Raw genomic sequence first — 18,607 nt, 5'->3', positions numbered from 1 at the left:
TCTGCAGTCAATTACAGCCTGAAGTCTGGAACGCATAGACATCTGTTTAGTAGGAAGTGGGTGGAAGGCGCGTGATCAGACGCTTACATCAAGAAATGTATGGTTTATTTATGTAAAAGAATACAGACATATAGTCATATAGATATAAAATCATACAAATACTACATAATATTAAAAAAAAAAAGGAAAAACAGGTAACAAAATAAGTACTAGGAAGTTAAAATTGGGGTGTGCCCATATTGAGGCAGGTATTTAAGAAAGGCTGACGCGTTTCGAGGAAAACCTCTTCATCAGAGCCAGGAGAACTGGAGCACAGTCTGTATGGGCCGGTAGGCCGACATGTGTACATGGGGAGAGGTGATGTTGCTAGTAGGAGGATGTGTCCTGTGATGGACAATTGATTATTCCAAGTTCCATACCCAGGTGTTCGTATGGTGGAATGATGGTGATGGTATAAAGGGGATCACAGGTAATAAGGGGGGGGGGATGGCTAGGATAGAGGGGGGGGCAAAGCATGATGGTGATATTCTGTATCTAGATGGCCCCGTGGATATCTAGATCTTCATTCATTCCATCGGGAACCAATGACCCAAGAGTGAAAATCCAGAATGATTCTTGTTTACAGAGTCTTCTGAATCTCCTCCCATTGTCAGCGTCTTTTTTGATAGCTTCAATGCCAAGCACTTTGATGCCTGTTGGATTGCTGTTATGACATTCTCTGAAATGCCTAGGTACTGAATAGCTGTGGCATTTTTTATTTTTACTCTGATGGTACGTGTTACTATTGATTATGCTGCATTTGTGTTCACTAAATCTTGTCCTGAGTGGACGTATTGTGCGCCCAACATACAGAAGACCGCATGGACAGATAAGACCATAGACTACATAGGAGGTACCGCAATTGATGAACTGTTTGATTTTGTGGTACTGGCCGTCGGACCCCATGATTTCTTTTTTGCGGTGTGCCATGAAGGCACAGGCTCCACAGTTTTTGGTTCCACACTTGTAGTTGCCTTTCTGGTCGAAGATGGATGCCCAATTGCCAGTGGGGGTCTTGGTTTGGTTCTGAGGTTTTCGTACTCTACTCGGAGCTATTAGGCTTCTAAGATCTTTGGATTTTCGAAACACAACTACTGGTTTGGGTGGTAGAACTGGATTGAGGATGGGATCCTGCTTGAGAATGTTCCAATTTTTCTCAATGGCTCTCTGTATGTCGAATGCTTTGGTGTTATATTGTGTACTGAATCTGATGGGGTTGGAGATATTGCTTGTTTTGTTAGCCTCCATTGCCATAGTGACAGAGGGATGTTCGTCATACTGGGTCCAATATTTGTAAAAGGCCTGTTTGATGAGTGATTCTTCATAACCCTTCTCAAGAAATTTCTTTTTTAAGATGGATCCCTGTTTTTCATAGTCACTTTTCTTAGTGCAGGTTTTCTTCAGCCTGCAGAATTGCCCGTGGGGTATGTTACGGATCCATTTGGGATGGTGGTGACTTTTGGCGTGGAGGTAGGAATTTCCAGCACTAGGTTTGAAATGGGTTTTGGATATAATGCTGCCTTCCTCGATTTGCAGGTCTAAATCCAGAAAGACGAGTGATGTGTTGTCGACTACATGGGTGAAAGAGATGCCATAAGGATTGGAGTTGCAGTATTCCAGAAATTTGTTTAGATCCATATGTGATCCGTTCCAAATGATCAGGATGTCATCAATGTATCGGGTGTAGAGGGCGAGCTGATCTTTAAAAGGATTGTTGGTCCAGATGAAAAGATCTTCCCACATGCCCATGAAGAGGTTTGCGTAGCTAGGTGCAAATTTTGCTCCCATGGCAGTTCCCTTGGTTTGGCGAAAATACTCGCCCACGAAGGAGAAGTAATTGTGAGTGAGGCAGAATTCGATGGAGTCGAGGAGGAATTTGGTCTGTAGAGGGTGTATGGACGAAATTAAAAGGATCTGTCAAAAAAATTGTCTCAGTGACAAATCCATAAACATTAAGAACAAAGACCACGAAGTCCCCAAAGAGATCCTTAAGAAATTCCAGGATAGAGAAGACATCATTATTAGGCAAGCTGATAAAGGTGGTGGTCTAGTAATTCAAAATCAAGCTGACTATCTGACAGAGGCCCTGAGACTCCTTGGAGATACTGACACATATGAGAAACTCCCTGCTGACCCACTACCATCTTTTGCAACCTCCCTCGAAGTCCTATTAAATCAAGCTATGGATAATGGAGTCATCACGAAAAGCGAACTCCTTTTCCTTAACAAACAGCATCCACTGACTCCCCATTTCTACCATATCCCCAAAATTCACAAGAATCAGACAAATCCACCGGGCAGACCTATTATTGCTGGGATCGACAGCTTAACCAGCAATCTAGGTTGTTATATCGACTACTTCCTACAAGACTTAGTAATACAACTATCATCATACGTAAAAGATTCCGGACACATGCTCGACATCCTTTCATCATTTTCTTGGCAACCGCATTTCAAATGGCTCTCATTGGATGTCTCTTCTCTTTATACCTCCATCGAACACAAATATGGCATAGAAACAGCCAAACACTTTCTCTCCAAGAGTAACATACACCCTCTACAGACCAAATTCCTCCTCGACTCCATCGAATTCTGCCTCACTCACAATTACTTCTCCTTCGTGGGCGAGTATTTTCGCCAAACCAAGGGAACTGCCATGGGAGCAAAATTTGCACCTAGCTACGCAAACCTCTTCATGGGCATGTGGGAAGATCTTTTCATCTGGACCAACAATCCTTTTAAAGATCAGCTCGCCCTCTACACCCGATACATTGATGACATCCTGATCATTTGGAACGGATCACATATGGATCTAAACAAATTTCTGGAATACTGCAACTCCAATCCTTATGGCATCTCTTTCACCCATGTAGTCGACAACACATCACTCGTCTTTCTGGATTTAGACCTGCAAATCGAGGAAGGCAGCATTATATCCAAAACCCATTTCAAACCTAGTGCTGGAAATTCCTACCTCCACGCCAAAAGTCACCACCATCCCAAATGGATCCGTAACATACCCCACGGGCAATTCTGCAGGCTGAAGAAAACCTGCACTAAGAAAAGTGACTATGAAAAACAGGGATCCATCTTAAAAAAGAAATTTCTTGAGAAGGGTTATGAAGAATCACTCATCAAACAGGCCTTTTACAAATATTGGACCCAGTATGACGAACATCCCTCTGTCACTATGGCAATGGAGGCTAACAAAACAAGCGGCAATAAAAGGACCACCGACAGCAATATCTCCAACCCCATCAGATTCAGTACACAATATAACACCAAAGCATTCGACATACAGAGAGCCATTGAGAAAAATTGGAACATTCTCAAGCAGGATCCCATCCTCAATCCAGTTCTACCACCCAAACCAGTAGTTGTGTTTCGAAAATCCAAAGATCTTAGAAGCCTAATAGCTCCGAGTAGAGTACGAAAACCTCAGAACCAAACCAAGACCCCCACTGGCAATTGGGCATCCATCTTCGACCAGAAAGGCAACTACAAGTGTGGAACCAAAAACTGTGGAGCCTGTGCCTTCATGGCACACCGCAAAAAAGAAATCATGGGGTCCGACGGCCAGTACCACAAAATCAAACAGTTCATCAATTGCGGTACCTCCTATGTAGTCTATGGTCTTATCTGTCCATGCGGTCTTCTGTATGTTGGGCGCACAATACGTCCACTCAGGACAAGATTTAGCGAACACAAATGCAGCATAATCAATAGTAACACGTACCATCAGAGTAAAAATAAAAAATGCCACAGCTATTCAGTACCTAGGCATTTCAGAGAATGTCATAACAGCAATCCAACAGGCATCAAAGTGTTTGGCATTGAAGCTATCAAAAAAGACGCTGACAATGGGAGGAGATTCAGAAGACTCTGTAAACAAGAATCATTCTGGATTTTCACTCTTGGGTCATTGGTTCCCGATGGAATGAATGAAGATCTAGATATCCACGGGGCCATCTAGATACAGAATATCACCATCATGCTTTGCCCCCCCCTCTATCCTAGCCATCCCCCCCCCCTTATTACCTGTGATCCCCTTTATACCATCACCATCATTCCACCATACGAACACCTGGGTATGGAACTTGGAATAATCAATTGTCCATCACAGGACACATCCTCCTACTAGCAACACCACCTCTCCCCATGTACACATGTCGGCCTACCGGCCCATACAGACCGTGCTCCAGTTCTCCTGGCTCTGATGAAGAGGTTTTCCTCGAAACGCGTCAGCCTTTCTTAAATACCTGCCTCAATATGGGCACACCCCAATTTTAACTTCCTAGTACTTATTTTGTTACCTGTTTTTCCTTTTTTTTTTTAATATTATGTAGTATTTGTATGATTTTATATCTATATGACTATATGTCTGTATTCTTTTACATAAATAAACCATACATTTCTTGATGTAAGCGTCTGATCACGCGCCTTCCACCCACTTCCTACTAAACAGTCCTTTCCAGACCACCCCTGGTCAGCTAAGGCAGCGGGACACGCTCCATCATCTCCCCCAGTCCTATCTCTGACTACAATACTACCTTTGTTTTACAGCAAACGATCTCACTAGCGCAGGAGTATTTTTCACCATATCTTGTTCACGCATAGACATCACCAGACGCTGGGTTTCATTCCTGGTGATGCTCTGCCAGGCCTCTACTGCAACTGTCTTCAGTTCCTGCTTGTTCTTGGGGCATTTTCCCTTCAGTTTTGTCTTCAGCAAGTTCAATCGGATTCATGTCAGGTGATTAACTTGGCCATTGCATAACATTCCACTTCTTTCCCTTAAACTCTTTGGTTGCTTTCGCAGTATGCTTCGGTTCATTGTCCATCTGCACTGTGAAGCATTTTGCTTCAGAACTCAAGTCATATATAAAAGATACTTCAGACTTCTTATCCAAAGTTCAGAATATTAAACTGTCGGCCGATTCTATCCTGGTATCATGGGACGTTTCTAGTTTATTTACAATCATCCCCCATGATTTGGGGATGGAAGCATGTCGGCGGTTGTTAACCCAGTCAGGCAAATATAACATACAACATATCAGGTTTTTACTTGATCTACTTAAAATCGTACTTGAGGAGAATTATTTTCTTTTCAAAGATACCTATTTTTTACAGCTAAAAGGGGCTGCAATGGGTTCTAATATTGCACACCCATACGCAAATTCGTTAATGAACATGATTGAAACATCTGCTGTCAACGCTCAATATGAGATCCAAAGAGCTGTCACTATCAGTGAAGCAAGCCATCATTAGGCTGAAAAAACAAAACAAACCCATCAGAGAGATAGCAAAAACATTATGTGTGGCCAAATCAACTGTTTGGAGCATCCTTAAAAAAGAATGCACCGGTGAGCTCAGTACCACCAAAAGACCCGCAAGACCACGGAAAACAACTGTGGTGGATGACCGAAGAATTCTTTCCCTGGTGAAGAAAACACCCTTCACAACAGTTGGCAGCAAACTTTTCTACCAATTGACATTAATAATCCTATACAGTAAAACCTTGGATTGTGAGCATAATTTGTTCCGGAAGCATGCTTGTAATCCAAAGCACTTTTATACCAAAGCAAATTTCGACATAAGAAATAATGGAAACTCAAAGATTCGTTCCACAACCATTTATCCATAAGTCCTTCCTTTTATAGTTCATATCAAAATATTATAGTAATGTGATAGGTTGTGTAACCATAAAATGTCCATCCACAAATGGAAGCCCCCACAAGGGGATTAGAAGCAAAATCCAGCAGGAGCTATGGAGTATAAACGAGAAGAGAGGGGCCTCTAAGTGTAGCAATATGGTTACATTTAATGAAGGTACAACATTTAGCAACTTACATGGTTGATAATTAACAGAGGCACATCTAAGTATGCAGGCATCCGGGGTAAAGCTGTTTGCAATTGTGACCGGGAAGACTACCCTGCATTAGAGCGTTCTGAAAGCAAGGCTTGAACCGCTCGTGGAGCGCAGAGTGGAAGGGATGGCGTCAATTGTGGTGAGGAGGATGGGATATGTGGACATCTTTACCCCAGATGCTTGCATATTTAGATGTGCCTGTTTTAATCACCAACCACGTGAGTTGCTAAATGTTGTACCTTCATTAACTGTAACTGTATTGCTACACTTAGAGGCACCCCTCTTCTCTTTTATACTCAGTTGTGACATGACACTACTTGTATATCAAGACATCGCTTGTATATCAAGTCAAAATGTATTAAAAAATTTTACTTGTCTTGCAAAACGTTCTCAAACCAAGTTACTCTCAAACCAAGGTTTTACTGTACCTCCGGCAATAAGTATCTTTCAATACTTCTTTTTTAACCTGGTATATGACATTTTATCTGAAATATTATCTGATCTCACATATCCACATACCCACAAGAACCTTCTTTTAGATATATAAGAGCAAATAAGAGGCGCTCACATCCCCAATAGTAAAAATGATATGTGTTAAAATACCATCAAATGATAACTATATTTAAGTGCATAAGTACATGCGTGAACTGAATGGTGTAATAATACCATAAAAAAAAAATTTTTGTGACAGTGAAAAAATGTGCCAACAAAATACTTAAAGTTCTTATACAAATCAAGTAACAAAAAATCACCAATGCATGTGACATACAAAAAAGCGTATATTAAATAAAAAAGTGCAAAAAAATCAGTCCTTAAATCTTTTGTGACAAAAAATGGGTGATTTAGTTTGTGAAAAAAATCCACATCGATATTCTATAGTGCAGTGATCTTGATTGTGTGAAAATCCAAGTATCTTCACCTCACAACCGTGAAAACGTGAATCCACTCCCAATAGAATCTCACTCACCGAATATTTTTGCCAGCACTCTCATGCACGGCAAAGAACACTTATGAACCACACTCCAGAGCGATACGATATTCAATTACTCCACAATGTTTTAGATCAATCCACATGTAAAAGAATTTGAAGCACTCACATAGCGTAATCCAGCACGGCAAATTTATTTAAAACCACTACAATCTTCCAAAAACACACTCACATTTTAAAAGATATATGCCAGCAGTAAAACCAGTGCAGCTCACAGCAACTTCAAATTCAGTGGAAACACTCAAAGCAACGAATGGTCACGGCGGACCCGAGGTGTGCTAATGTCAGGACTCACGGTCTCTCTCACCCCCCTTCCTGGTGCGCCGTACAAACAAATCTCTCCTTCCTCTAGTGCGGCTCTCAGCGTTGCTCGTCACTTCTCATAGCCACGCCCCCGACATGTTTCGTCATAGATCAGACTTATTCATGGGATTGGCTAAGCAGGCTGCCCATCATCACTTAAATCACCTCCTCACTAACTTCCCATAGGCTAGTGAGTCCGCATGCGCACAACTCGTGTCCCCGCTCCGATAATAGATCAGAGACTCCGGCGCGCCGCTGTATAAGGATGCAGCTTGCCTTTACTTAACTAAGGACTGATATATAATATATATCTCATATGGATGGCTCAACTTCAATATACTGTATAAAATACTACAAGTGACCACATCATTGCGGATACAATCACATCTACAGTATATCCTTATTTCAAATCGGTGTCTAATAACTGCATATACACCGGTTTGGAATCCCCTGAACCTAAAGCTTACACTCCAATTGCTGGGATAACAAACCTCTGGATATGCAATGTGAACTATAAAATCATATAACCAAAAAAATATTTTTTTATTAAATCCATGATGAATTAAAAATTATTATTTTAAATACACTCTAAATATACTATAAAATCAAAAAATTAATATAAAAATCCAACGAATATCCCCTCATTCCCAGTTTACCTAGGAGCTGACAACATGGCGAGAATCTGTTTAATTAAATAAAACTCGACTAAGAGTCCATATATCATCTCTACATCTAGACGTATGTAGCACTCCTCATAACAATATAAATATTCCTATCATATTTATCCAGGGGAAGCGACAGCGCATTAAGCTCCTTTAAATTTAACCCCTTCAACAGGGATATTGTTTAATGATGTTGCTCAAAACTCAGCTATCTCTCTCCCCCCACTGTTTAGGACTAATTCCCAATCTGTAATAATCGGAATTAAAACCTACATATAAATAATTTAAAATTCCTAAAATGTATAAATCATTTTGTCCCATATATTCACGGTTTCCTACAATATCTACCGAATAATTGCAATGCACTATCATCTCTCTGAACCTACTATTGGAATATAAAAATCACCTAAAAAATTACCTAAAAAATTATAAATTCCGATCAAACCACCCTAAAACATGTTAAAAATTATTTATAAAACAGTTTAGGTCCAGCTCAATGTTTAACCCCCTAGGGGTTAAACTTTTCAATAAAAAAATCCAACGAGTTTCGCTCTGCGATAGATCTCTTACTCTGTTGGAACCTCTCCAAGAGGAATGGACCACATCAATTCCACAGAACTGTAAAAGCGATGGATCCCTTTGATGTTTCTCTTTAAAGTGCAGGGAAACACTATGGTATTTATACCCATTCTTAATGTTGGTTAGATGCTCCGAGATTCTAACCCTTAGCTTTCTTTTTGTCCTGCCTACATAAAGTAGGCCACACGGGCCTGTAGGCAGGACAAAAAGAAAGCTAAGGGTTAGAATCTCGGAGCATCTAACCAACATTAAGAATGGGTATAAATACCATAGTGTTTCCCTGCACTTTAAAGAGAAACATCAAAGGGATCCATCGCTTTTACAGTTCTGTGGAATTGATGTGGTCCATTCCTCTTGGAGAGGTTCCAACAGAGTAAGAGATCTATCGCAGAGCGAAACTCGTTGGATTTTTTTATTGAAAAGTTTAACCCCTAGGGGGTTAAACATTGAGCTGGACCTAAACTGTTTTATAAATAATTTTTAACATGTTTTAGGGTGGTTTGATCGGAATTTATAATTTTTTAGGTAATTTTTTAGGTGATTTTTATATTCCAATAGTAGGTTCAGAGAGATGATAGTGCATTGCAATTATTCGGTAGATATTGTAGGAAACCGTGAATATATGGGACAAAATGATTTATACATTTTAGGAATTTTAAATTATTTATATGTAGGTTTTAATTCCGATTATTACAGATTGGGAATTAGTCCTAAACAGTGGGGGGAGAGAGATAGCTGAGTTTTGAGCAACATCATTAAACAATATCCCTGTTGAAGGGGTTAAATTTAAAGGAGCTTAATGCGCTGTCGCTTCCCCTGGATAAATATGATAGGAATATTTATATTGTTATGAGGAGTGCTACATACGTCTAGATGTAGAGATGGTATATGGACTCTTAGTCGAGTTTTATTTAATTAAACAGATTCTCACCATGTTGTCAGCTCCTAGGTAAACTGGGAATGAGGGGATATTCGTTGGATTTTTATATTAATTTTTTGATTTTATAGTATATTTAGAGTGTATTTAAAATAATAATTTTTAATTCATCATGGATTTAATAAAAAAATATTTTTTTGGTTATATGATTTTATAGTTCACATTGCATATCCAGAGGTTTGTTATCCCAGCAATTGGAGTGTAAGCTTTAGGTTCAGGGGATTCCAAACCGGTGTATATGCAGTTATTAGACACCGATTTGAAATAAGGATATACTGTAGATGTGATTGTATCCGCAATGATGTGGTCACTTGTAGTATTTTATACAGTATATTGAAGTTGAGCCATCCATATGAGATATATATTATATATCAGTCCTTAGTTAAGTAAAGGCAAGCTGCATCCTTATACAGCGGCGCGCCGGAGTCTCTGATCTATTATCGGAGCGGGGACACGAGTTGTGCGCATGCGGACTCACTAGCCTATGGGAAGTTAGTGAGGAGGTGATTTAAGTGATGATGGGCAGCCTGCTTAGCCAATCCCATGAATAAGTCTGATCTATGACGAAACATGTTGGGGGCGTGGCTATGAGAAGTGACGAGCAACGCTGAGAGCCGCACTAGAGGAAGGAGAGATTTGTTTGTACGACGCACCAGGAAGGGGGGTGAGAGAGACCGTGAGTCCTGACATTAGCACACCTCGGGTCCGCCGTGACCATTCGTTGCTTTGAGTGTTTCCACTGAATTTGAAGTTGCTGTGAACTGCACTGGTTTTACTGCTGGCATATATCTTTTAAAATGTGAGTGTGTTTTTGGAAGATTGTAGTGGTTTTAAATAAATTTGCCGTGCTGGATTACGCTATGTGAGTGCTTCAAATTCTTTTACATGTGGATTGATCTAAAACATTGTGGAGTAATTGAATATCGGATCGCTCTGGAGTGTGGTTCATAAGTGTTCTTTGCCGTGCATGAGAGTGCTGGCAAAAATATTCGGTGAGTGAGATTCTATTGGGAGTGGATTCACGTTTTCACGGTTGTGAGGTGAAGATACGTGGATTTTCACACAATCAAGATCACTGCACTATAGAATATCGATGTGGATTTTTTTCACAAACTAAATCACCCATTTTTTGTCACAAAAGATTTAAGGACTGATTTTTTTGCACTTTTTTATTTAATATGCACTTTTTTGTATGTCACATGCATTGGTGATTTTTTGTTACTTGATTTGTATAAGAACTTTAAGTATTTTGTTGGCACATTTTTTCACTGTCACAAAAAAATTTTTTTTATGGTATTATTACACCATTCAGTTCACGCATGTACTTATGCATTTAAAATACCATCAAATGATAACTATATTTAACACATATCATTTTTACTATTGGGGATGTGAGCGCCTCTTATTTGCTCTTATATATCTAAAAGAAGGTTCTTGTGGGTATGTGGATATGTGAGATCAGATAATATTTCAGCTTTATAGTCATTAAAGGGGCAGCTCACTTTACACTTGTTATTAGGTTTTGATTTGTTGCACATTGAGTGGGTCATTCACTGGATCACACTCCTGATCATCTTCACACTCTATCCACTAGCGCAGTGGGGGTAGTTTTGGATTGAGGGCGGTTTATTAATTCAGGTTACCCATTTTATAGTTATATGACATTTTATCACTATAGGATGGGCACAGTGTCAGCGCAGTAGTGTTTTTTGGTCATGTCTCTATATGGTTCTTTGCAAAATAGCTCAAGCTCTGTCAGATTGGATGGAGTGCATCCATGAACAGCAATTTTTAAGTCTTGCCACAGATTCTCAATTGGATTTTGGTCTGGACATTGACTAGGCCATTCTAACACAATTATGCTTTGATCTAAACCATTTTATTTTAGCTCTGGCTGCATGTTTAGGGTCATTGTCCTGCTGGAAGGTGAACCTCCGCCCCAGTCTGAAGTCTTTTTCAGACTCTAACAAGTCTTCTTCTAAGTGTAGCAGCCTGGAGTTTAGGCAGGGTTGCTTTTCACAAATTTACTTGCCAGGAATAATTATCCTGGTTAAATGTTAGAGATCTATTGATTTATCCCTAAGTTTGGCCTTGTTGCACTTTTCTCTTCTACCACTAGGTGGCCGGGTACTTGGTGGTATTAGATTTGAGAAGGGCAAATTAAGGTCAGGTTATGGTTATATGGGGTATCTCAGACAATGGGCAGGGGTTTTCTTGGATCCCTTGGCCTGCTGGGAGAGCTTATATGTTTGGGTGGAGTCAGGTAATCTGTTTTCTGTGCCACCTGGATGGCTGTCTGGGTGGATGTGTGTTGTACTGGCTGGGCTGCTAGGCCAGAGATGAAGCCTATCCCGGGCACATCTGGCTGCTACTAGGGTTTCTGAGGGCCTATCCAGAAGCAAGAGAGCAGCGCAGGGTTGGGTCTGCGGCTTGCAGTCCAACCAGAAGTGATGGTTCTGCCGGCTGGAGAACCTGTCGTGGTCGGAGGTAGAGGGGAAGCTGTCGCCACTAGGGGACCAACCACCTTATTACCAGAGACCAGAGTGAGTAACTGAAGCAAGTACCGGAGTAGCATTCTCACCAACCTTGGACGGTGAAGAATCGGGAAACTTCAGTGGGTATCAACCAGAGACCCAGCCAGCGGAGGTGACGCTTGCAGAGCAGTCTTGTGTGTCAAGCTAGGGACTGAGTAGGCCAGTGGGGTGAAGCTTGAGCAGTATCTTGAATGGCAAGCTAGGGACCCCTGCAAGGAGTGATTGTAGTGAAAGTAAAAGAACTGTTACGTTTGTGTTAGGAACTGTTAAAGACTGTTGCCATAGGAGACAGCATACCTGCACATGCAATTGTGGTGTCTTACTGGATGCCTTTCCCTGCATGGCTGTCCTCCTATTGAAGTCTCGGAGTCTGCCAATTAACCTTGCAACTACCTAAGGGTGTCCTGGCCCTAACCCTCTCCCCAAAAGTTTGTTAAGAGAAATAAACTTTAATGAAACAATAAAAGCCGCTCCAGGTGAGTGAGTCTCTGGTTAATCCCCACACACACTAGTCATGTGCTAGCCCAGTTCGCATGCTGTGTAACATAAGGAAATGATTCCGGATGGCTGCACTTCCAAAAATCCTGTTGAAGTTTCATATGACAGATGGAGCAGGGGACAAAGAGGTAGACATGTTTTTCGTGCAAATTTGCAGTTTGTGAGAAGCCAGGTGGGGACACAGCACAGGGCCATCTTAATAGCATCATGGGCCCCTGGGCAAAGTAATGCTATGGGGCCCCTACAAGCTTGCCCCAATTTAAGCACCTACTCTCAAGAATGAAAGTACAATATTTCTACTTTACAGCGTGTCACTTGCTACTGTCCCCTGCCACCAGATTCAGCGTGTCACTTGCCACCCGTCCCGTCACCAGATTTAGCGTGTCACTTGCCACCCATCCCGTCACCAGATTCAGCGTGTCACTTGCCACCATCACCTGTCACCAAATTCAGTATGTCACTTGTCACCCATCCCCTGCCACCAATCCCCTGCCACCAGATTCAGCATATCACTTGCCACCCGTCCTGTTACCAGATTTAGCGTGTCACTTGCCACCCATCCCGTCACCAGATTTAGCATGTCACTTGCCACCCATCCCGTCACTAGATTTAGCATGTCACTTGCCACTCCTCTCCAGAGACACAGCCGGTCTCTACCCACTGCTGAGAGGAAGAGGAGGATAGGCAAGAAATAGAGCCCTCTTCTGACAGTGGCGGCTCGAGGGGGGAGGGGCAGCACAGTTTCTTCTCTTTAGGCCCGCTCATCATCGGCACTTGAGCTTCGGCACCCCCCTCTGCCTTAGCTCGCTCAGTCACTCAGGGAGGCTCAGGAGAGGTGGTGACAGCCCAGCTTGCAGGCAGAACCAAAGATGCTGTCGCACACTGGACTGCCTGTGCCCACTCAGCCTGACTCCCTTGTCCCACTGCTAGTACTATTTGTCCGGCTCTGATGGGGCCAGGGCCCGTGCAAGACTATTTTGTGCCCTAGGCAAGACCAGCTACTTGCGGCCCCCCAAAAAACAAAACTTCTGTACCTCTAAAATATCATTTTTATACGGTATAGAAAGGGTGAAAAATAGTCTAGCACAGGCCATGTCTATACCCCCCTGTGATGTTTGTTGCCCCCGCATTGAACTGCCATACAAAGTGAGCATAGTTGCCAAAATTAAATTTTTTTTTATTTATTTTTTTTTTAGAGGACTGGGGGACAGCAGGGGACTGTGTTACAGCAGAGGGACAGGGTGACAGCAGGGGGGACAGGGCGACAGCAGAGGGACAGGGCGACAGCAGAGGGACAGGGCGACAGCAGAGGGACAGGGCGACGGCAGGGGACTGGGCGACAGCAGAGGGACTGGGCGACAGCAGAGGGACTGGGCGACAGCAGAGGGACTGGGCGACGGCAGAGGGACTGGGCGACGGCAGGGGACTGGGCGACGGCAGGGGACTGGGTGACAGCAGACAGAGGACTGGGAGAAATTGGGTTAAAAATTTACAGTGAGGACAGCGCTACAGGAGAAAACAGATACCATCTTGATCTTTGTCAGCTAACAGAACTTTTTTACTTATATGTAAAAGTCTAAAGATAGAACTAATAAAGTTGACAGAGCTCAAGATGGTATCTGGTTTTTCCTGTAGCACTGTCCTGAGTTTAAGAAATCAAGCAGAGCAGTTTTTAACCCAATTTCTCTCGGTTCAGTGGCTGCATAAAAAAGAAAACCGCATTTTTAGAGCCTTTTTTACCTCCATGTTGCTCTGCCCAGAGGGACCGTGCGATCATCCCTAAGGCCGGCAGCTCCGCCCCTCAATGACAGGCGGGGTCACCCCTTACCTGGCCACACCCCCTTACAAGTCCCGACCATTGACAATGAAGGAAGGCGGCCAGGTCCTCGGCATCAATCAGAGCCCTGAGCCGCCGAACAGCTCTGCAGCTGGGGGAGCCGGGGGAGGGATCTGTCAGTGTACTGCATGCGATAGTTCCCTCCCCGCGCCCCTGCACGATCCCCGGCAGCAGACATTCCCTCTCCACCTCTCCATTCCCTCTACACACTCCTGCAGGTAGCGGCGCGCCGGCCCTGGAAGGGGCCCGGGGCCAGGTAAATGGCCCAGTGGTGCCCGCTCAGAAAAACGGCCCTGGTGGGGCCCCCCAGGCAAGTGGGGCCCCCGGGCAACTGCCCAGCGTGCCCATACAAAAAGACGGCCCTGACACAGCAAACATGTGGAAGAAGGTGCTCTGTTCAGATGAGACCAAAATTAACTTTTTGGCCTAAAAGCAAAATGCTATGTGTGGCGGAAAACTAACACTGCACATCACCCTGAACACACCATCCCCACCTTGATACATGGTGGTGGCAGCATCATGTTGTGGGGAAGCTTTTCTTCAGCAGGGACAGAGAAGCTGGTCAGAGTTGATGGGAAGATAGATGGAGCCAAATACAGGGCAATCTTATGCCGCGTACACACGAGCGGACATTACGGCGGACTTTGCCCGGCGGACTGGATTTCGTCGGACAATTCGATGTGTGTGGGCTCCAGCGGACTTTGTTTTCTCAAAAGTTGGACGGACTTAGATTTGAAACTTGTTTAAAATTTATCCGTTGAAATCGAGTCCGGTCGAAAAGTCCGCCGTCTGTATGCTAGTTCGACGGACAAAAAGCCATGCTAGGGCAGCTATTGGCTACTGGCTATGAACTTCCTTGTTTTAGTCCGGTCGTACGTCATCACGTACGAATTCGACGGACTTTGGTGGATTGTGTGTAGGCAAGTCCGTTCATTCAGAAAGTCCGTCAGAAAGTACATCGAAAAGTCCGCCGGGCAAAGTCCGCCGTAATGTCCGCTCGTGTGTACGCGGCATTAGAAGAAAACCTGTTCGAGTCTGAAACATTTTTCAGGCCGGAGCGGAGGTTCACCTTCCAGCAGGACAACGACCCTAAACATACAGCCAAAGCTACAATGGAATGGTTTAGATCAAAACATATTCATATGTTAGAGTGACCCAGTCAAAGCCCAGACCTAAATCCAATTGAGAATCTGTGGCAAGACTTGAAAAAAGAATCTGTGGCAAGACTGTGAACAGCAAAAAATTGCTGTTGACAGACGCTCTCCATCCAATCCAATCGAACAGATCTTGAGCTATTTTGCAAAGAAGAATGGGTAAAAATTTCACTCTCTAGATGGGCAAAGCTGGTAGAGACATCCCCAAAAAGACTTGCAGCTGTAATTGCAGTGAAAGGTGGTTCTAAGGTAGTACATTCAGACCAATCTTAATTTATTCCAAGTAGATCTAACACAGTGAATATAAGACGTTTATTTCTCAATTTGCAGGTTCCTGGAAAATTTGAGCAATAGAGCTTTATTATTATTATTGTTACTTGATGCTTGATAGCATAGAATGGGATTTTCTATGGCACTATTTAGAGAAGTTTGGATTTGGACCCCAATTTATAAGTTGGATACAACTCCTTTATACTGCTCCAGTGGCACGAGTTCAGGTACATTGGTAAAAAAATTGGTTTGCAGGCGACACCAGACCTTTTCCTTTTTGTCGAGTTCAGGTAAATGGACATGTATCAGCCCCTTTCTCTTTACAATGAGAAACGAGATAGGGCTGTCCATTATCTACTTTTCGCCCTGGCTCTTGAACCTTTCGCTGCTGCTACCCATCAAATATTATTGGATTCTGTAGACCCTTAGTGGAGGACAAGATTGCCCTATATGCTGATGACATGCTTCTATTTTTGGGAGACATATTGCCTTCCTTAGTAACAGTGATGTCTTTAATTAACACATACGGCTCTTTTTCAGATTTACAATAAACTGGGATACATCAGTTATTTTACCTGTGGACCCCTTGGTGACCCATCTGCCAATCTCAGTGTCTCAAATAACTGTAGTCTCTACATTTAAATATCTAGGCATCCAAGTGAGTATATATGTAGAGAGGAATTTAGTTCCACTACTCAAGCGCTTTAAACAAGTGGGGAAAATTTGGTGTAAGTTAACAGTAGTCGGCAGAGCCAATTTGATAAAGATGGTTTTGATGCCACAACTACTATATTTTGTACATAATTTTCCTGTATGGTTGCCTTAGAAATGTTTTAGACTAATAGATTCTTTGTTTAAAGACCTTATTTGGAGATACAAACACCCTCGGATTATATTAGGAACTCTACAGTTACCTAAGGATGAAGGAGGTTTAGCTGTTCCCAATGCCAGACTATATTATCTGGCATTACAACTTCAGCAACTATATGGTTGGAATTATATAAATCAAGATGACCCTATATAGCAAATTATATTTTCCCAACTGCCGATGGATCCACCATTGCAGCTAATAGTAGCTTATAACTTTTATAGTAAATGTTGTTTTCCCACATTTCATTTAATTCATAAAATTTCAACATGAAACTCTCAAGAATATACCCAATCTATGCCTATATGGAAAAATATGCAATTACCTGAGGTAGCGAAACTCGAAAATTTTGACTCATGGAAAAGAGCTGATATTGTGTTACTTCATCAACTTTTTGATAATGAGGTTTTACAACCATTTGATAAACTGGCAGAGAAATATCATTTGTCTAATAAATTATTTTTTTCAATATCTACAATTACGGCATGCTCTGCAGAATCGGGCCACGACTTTTCTACTAAAATATACTCCATCTTCAATATTAGCCATGGCAGTAACGGGATTTATTGGGGATATATATTCTTTGCTACAAAGGACAGCTGGAACTAGAATACAAAATGGTAGTCTTGGACGATGGCGTAGGGATTTAGAGACCCTTAGTGATGAGGAGTGCAAGCAATCTTTGAAGAATTTATTCAGAGTATCCTTATGCATCTGTCACACTGTCTGACCCAACTATTTATTATTCATAGATCCCACTATACCCCCTTAAAATTACATTCTTGGGGTAAAGCGACTACATCAAATTGCCCAAGGTGTACTAATTATACAGGTACACTTATACATATGCTGTGGCGATGTCCCAAATAGCATTGCTCCTGGGAGTGTGTATTTGATAGTTTAAATACCCTATGTTCTACACAGTTATGCCACTTACACAAGGTTGGATTTTCCAATGAAAAATGTTCGATGGGAGCTCGTTGTCAAAAATTCCGACCATGTGTAGGCTCCATTGGACATTTTCCTTCGGAATTTCCATCACACAAAATTTGAGATCTGGATCTCAAATTTTCCGACAACAAAATCGTTGTCGTAAATTCTGATCATGTGTATACAATTCTGACGCACAAAGTTACACGCATCCTCGGAATCAAGCATGTGTTGTACGTCACCGCGTTCTTGATGTTCGGAATTTTCGACAAGATTTGTGTGACCGTGTGTATGCAAGACAAGTTTGAGCCAACATCCGTCAGAAAAAATCCATGGATTTTGTTGTCGGAATGTCCGATCGTGTATACGGGGCATTACAGTCTAACCCAAAAATAGCATTGCTAGGGATTGTACCAGAAGTATCGAAATTGCATGTGATGTGGTTGAGATCTATGTATATAGCCGTAAACTCATATTACAAAAATGGATATCAAACTCTCCACCAATAACAGCGCAATGGTCCGAAGTGATTATGTTTAATCCAAAACGGGAGGAATTAGCATATAAACATAGCTGAAGCCCGAAAAAGTTTTTTAAAATTTGGTCCTGGTGGTTAGTTTCCAACTTAGCTGGGTAATCAGGTAAACATATTAACCACGGAAGATTTGGCTGCTCAATGACTAGGCCATTTTTTGCGATATGGCACTGTGTCGCTTTAACTGACAATTGCGCGGTCGTGCGACTCTGTACCCAAACTAAATTGACGTCCTTTTTTTTCCCACAAATAGAGCTTTCTTTTGGTTGTATTTGATCACCTCTGCGGTTTTTATTTTTTGCGCTATAAACAAAAGAAAAGCAACAATTTTGAAAAAAAACACAATATCTTTTACTTTTTGCTATAATAAATATCCCACATTTTTTTTTTCAAATAAACAAATTTTTTCCTCAGTTTAGGCCGATATGTATTCTTCTACATATTTTTGGTAAAAAAAAATTGCAATAAGCATATATTGGTTGGTTTGCGCAAAAGTCTACAAAAAAGTCTACAAAATAGGGAATAGATTTATGGCATTTTTATTATTTTTTCTTTTTTTACTAGTAATAGTGGTGATCTGCGATTTTTTTATTTTTTTATTGGG

Source organism: Aquarana catesbeiana, linkage group LG03 (assembly GCF_042186555.1).
Source record: "Aquarana catesbeiana isolate 2022-GZ linkage group LG03, ASM4218655v1, whole genome shotgun sequence".
In the NCBI taxonomy this organism is placed as follows: Eukaryota; Metazoa; Chordata; class Amphibia; order Anura; family Ranidae; genus Aquarana; species Aquarana catesbeiana.
The sequence above is the reverse complement of the archived record's forward strand: the minus strand, read 5'-3'. Positions refer to the sequence as shown.